Source organism: Chrysochloris asiatica, unplaced genomic scaffold (genome assembly GCF_000296735.1).
Source record: "Chrysochloris asiatica unplaced genomic scaffold, ChrAsi1.0 scaffold00417, whole genome shotgun sequence".
In the NCBI taxonomy this organism is placed as follows: Eukaryota; Metazoa; Chordata; class Mammalia; order Afrosoricida; family Chrysochloridae; genus Chrysochloris; species Chrysochloris asiatica.
The window spans coordinates 258096-263032 of NW_006408935.1; positions in this window are offsets into that span (position 1 = coordinate 258096).

Consider the following 4937-nt stretch of genomic DNA (forward strand, 5'->3'; position numbering starts at 1 on the left):
GACTTGATGGCACTTAACAACAATTATATTATTGGAGTCCTGTGGCACTGTAGGACCAGCATTGGACTGCTAACCACAAGGTCAGTGGTTCAAACCACCAGTTGCTCCTTGGCAATCTTATTCAAGGTCGCTATGAGTTTAAATCGCCTGAACAGCACTTAACAACAACAGTAGTACTTTACCTAATGGGTAAATTTGTTAATTAAATGGAAAATAACTGAGATGGTTGACCATTTCAATTAAACCAACGATACAACAGTATAGAACCTGGATTGAGTGTCATTTTGTAATCTATAAATTATATAGTGTACAATTTCATAATTGATTAATCGGCTATCTTGGAAAGAAATATCAGGATATATTTTAGAGTCATTTGCACTCATTTAGAACACGGTACTTAGTTTTAAGGAAAATGAAAGAGCAGGAAAATATTGTATTAGGAATAATTGCCTTTCCCTGCTCTTTCTTAAGAACTAATCATGTAGGTTATAGTTTTCATTTGTCAATAATTAATCAGCTTAGATAATTATAGTCCAGTCTTGACCTCTTCATATACCTCTCAGAAGATAAGGAGGTGGTGGTGTTGTTAAGTGTCTTCGAATTGATTCCGACCCATAGACACCCTGTACAGGTTTTCCAAGGAGCAGCTGGTGAGCCTGAACCCCTGACCTTGTGGATCAAACCGACTTTGCAGTCCCGCACATTAACCCACAGTGCCACACCAGGGATCTTGAGTTATGCAACCAAGGAAGTAAGATCACCACCCAGTGATTATTTGGGTAATCGGCAAGGCAAAACCACCAAGCCTATGACAGCAGAGTCCATTCTAACTCATAACAACCCTAAAACCTTCACCTCAATATTGTTGTTGTTGTTAAGTGCCATCGAGTCCGTTCTGACTCATAGCAAATCTGTATAGGGTTTCCAAGGGTAACTGGTGAGTTTGAACTGCCGATCTTGTGGTTCAAACCGACTTTGCAGTTTAGTGCATTAGCCCACATCGCCACACCAGGACTCCACTCAATATTGTTGTTGTTGTTAAGTGCTGTCGAGTCTGTTCTGACCCATAGCAACCCAGCATAGGGTTTCCAATGAGCAGCTGGTGAGCTTGAACCGCCAACAATGCGGTTCAAACCGACTTTGCAATCCAGCACATTAACCCACAGCGCCACACTAGGACTCTCCTCCACTCAATATACCAAGATGGAATTCTCCATGTAGGAATTGACTGATTCTGTGGTTTTGACTTAGATCTCAAGGACCGAAGAATTGCCTTATCTAGAACCAGTTCCAGCTGGGTCTCCCTGTTAGTGCAGACAGGGCAATATTGTCCTTCCAATGGCTCTGGAATAACCCTTAACTGGAAGGACACCTGTTTTCTAATACACCTACACACCAGAACCACTGCAGAAGTGAGAAGTCTGTTCATCATGATGCCCATTCCAGTATGACTCAGTAATGCCCATCCCTAGTTTACTCAGGGGAGGGAGATTCTCCCTAAACTGAGTCCAGGTTCCCCTTAAAAACATCCCTGACTCTTTTGTCAGGAAACATGCAATTTTCATGCCATCAGACCCTGCATTCTTCCTTGTCTGCGCAGACAATATACCCACTTTCCATTTCACTATCAAACTGGATCCTTCTTGTTTTGATCAGCTAACAAGACAGGACAAGGACTCCAGTGAGTTCAGTTACAAATTCTGATTTGGGACAGTTGTCCTTGAAGCTCCAGAAGTGAGTACCAAGCCCCTGCAGTCGCTTATGGTGTGCCCCAATTTAGTTTTAGCCAGTAAGGGCTCCCTGGAGGTTACCAGAGGCTCCACTTGTGTTGAAGTCCACTGAGTCCCATCTTTGCTCAGCAGCAGAAACAGAATGGGAGGAGTCTAACAATCAGGAACGTGTGCTCCAGGTGGTTCTACCTGCCTCGAGAAATTAGACAAGCGGGAAGTGTCAAGGCACAGCCCTAAACCCTAAACAAGCTCCATTATCACAAGCAGCCTCAGCCCCTGGGACCCACTGCCATCTAGTTTCAGAGGCTCTCATCTCCTTGGTTAGAAATCTCAGTGAGGGTAGGTTAGAGTCCCACCTGAGAAAAGTCACTTTTTGGAAAGAACAATACTTCTCTTTCCATCCCCAATATCACCATCTTGTAGCCCTAAAAATGGTGTTTCTTCCCCAGCTCGATTATAACCTTAGAAACTTTCATGCTTGTGCTGGAACCCCAGATTATGACCTGAGATTTCCCACATGAGACCTAGATAGATTTAATAAGGAGGATCCTTACCAGGGAGGGCCCAGGAAATTTGATAGGCTTGGAGGATTTTTAGGTAAGGGGAAAGAAAGCTCCTAGCTACGACTTGAAATTATGCATCTACTTTTGTATGTGTGCATTGCTTTGTGTTGTGTTGATTTGAGAATGATTTGCTGTTGTAACATAGACTATCATAAGGTATTGAGTGACGCAGGACGCATCAAAAGAAGATAGAAGCAATACACAGAGTCACTGTAACAAAAAGAATTGGTTGATACCTAACCATTTCAAGAGGTGGCATGTGATCAAGACTCAATGGTATTGAAGGAAAAAGTCCAAGGTGCACTGAAAGCATTGGCAAAAAAATAAGTTTCCAGGAATTGATGGAAGACAAATTGAAATGTTTCAACAAATTAATAGACCAGGAGGTGCTCACTCTACCATACCAAGAAATTTGGAAGACAGTTAACAGGCCAAATGATTGGATGTGATCCATATTTGTGCCCATTCAAAAGAAAGGTGGCCTGACGGAATGCAGAAATCATCGAACAATATCACTGATATCTCATGTAAGTCAAATTGTTCCAAAGATAATTTTTAAATGGTTAGAAAAGTACATTGACAGGAAGCTGAAAAAAACATCAAGCCAGATTCAGGAGACATGGGACTAGGAATATCATTGCTGACATCAGCTAGATCTTGGCTAAAAGGATAAAGTATAAGAAAGGTATTTACTTGTGTTTTATTGACTATGTAAAGGCATTTGACTGTGTGGATCATAACAAACTATGGCTAACATTGGAAAGAATGGGTATTCCAGAACACTTAATTGTGCTCATGAAGAATCTGTACATAGACCAAGAGGCAATTGTTCAAACAGAACAAGGGAGTACTGAATGGTTAAAATCAGGAATGGTATGCCAGGGTTATATCTTTCCACCATACTTATTCAATGTTTAAATTGAGCAAACAATAAGGCAACTGGATTATATAATGAAGAATATGACATCAGGACTAGAGGAAAACTCATTGGACACCTCCAATATGCAGATAACACAGTCTTGCTTGCTAGAAGCAAAGCGGACTTAAAATACTTTCTGATGAAGGTCAAAGTAGGCTCTTAAGTATGAATTGTACCTCAATGTAAAGAAAACAAAAATCCTCACAACTGGATATCATCATGATAAATGGAGAAAAGATTGAAGTTGTCAAGGGTTTCATTTTACTTGGATCCACAATCAACACTCTTGGAAGCAGCAGTCAAGAAATCGAAAGATGTATTTGTTGCATTGGGCAAGCCTGCTGCCCAAGTGTTCAAGAGCAAAGATGTTGCTTTGCCTGCCCCAAGTCACAGCATTTTCTATTGCCTCATACGCATGTGAAAGCTGGGCAATGAATATGGAAGACCATAGCAGAATTGATACATTTGAATTATGGTGTTGGAGGAGTACCATGGACTGCCAGAAGAGCAAACAAATCTGCCTTAGAAGAAGTACAGCCAGACTGCTCCTTAAAATCAAGGACAGTGAGATTTTTGTCTCTCATTACTTTGGACATATTGCCAAGAAGGACTACTCCCTGGAGAAGGACATCATGCTTAGTAAAGTGGAAGACCAATGGAAACTAAGATTTCCAAGATGGACTGACACTGGGCTGCAGTGTAACAATGATTGTTACATTGGCACATTGGCACAGGACCAGGCAGTATTTTGCTCTGTTGTGCATAGGATCATTATGAGTGGGAACAGATTCAACAGCACCTAACAACAGCGTAACATAACACAACAATCATAAGAGGAAATAGGCAGTGACCTCATAAGCTTGGTATTTAAACTTGCTTCAGAGATCCAGAGAGTATGTGAGCCTCGCTCAAGAAGGCATGCATTTAGGTGAAATCTGAGATTCCATCTCGAAGGCTTCTGTTTGAATCTTAAAAGTGCTTTGATCAGAGTTTCTTCCATGAAGCCACAGCTGCAAAGAGACTGCTTCCTGTGACTTAATTAGGCAGTCTATTTAAAGAGTGCCCTGTAGAAAAATTACTTATTTTGAATAGTATAATAAGGGCTTCTAAACAAAAGCACTTATGAATATACAATTTTTACATCCAGATGGTATTACTAAATCAGATGTGTTTTTTTGTTTGATTTTATGACACATAAGCACTAGACCAAAAGGACAGTTTGAACCACAAGGTCGGTGGTTCAAACTCACCAGCCACTCCTCAGAAACCCTTATACAGGGTTGCTATGAGCCAGAACCAACTCAACAGCACATAACAGACATACATGTGCTTACGAATTAAATGGTTTTGATATTATAATGAATTAATGACAGGAATTCAGGTGTCTGAGTTATGTTGTTGTTGTTAGGTGTCATTGAGTTCGTTTTAGATTCTGAGAAGATTCTTGGAAGATGTTGCTTATGTTAGGTGCAGTTGAGTTGGTTCCGACTCATAGCATACCTATGCACAACAGAACACAACACTGCCCGGTCCTGCGTCATCCTCACAATTGTTCTGTTTGAACTCTTTGTTGCTCCCACTGCATCAATTCATCTCATTGAAGGTCTTCCTCTTTCCCACAAGCCTCTACTTTACCAAGCATAATGTCCTTTTCCAACTTCTGTATATCCTAACATGTCAAAGTCTCACCAGCCTCGCCTCTAAGAAGCATACTGACTATACTTC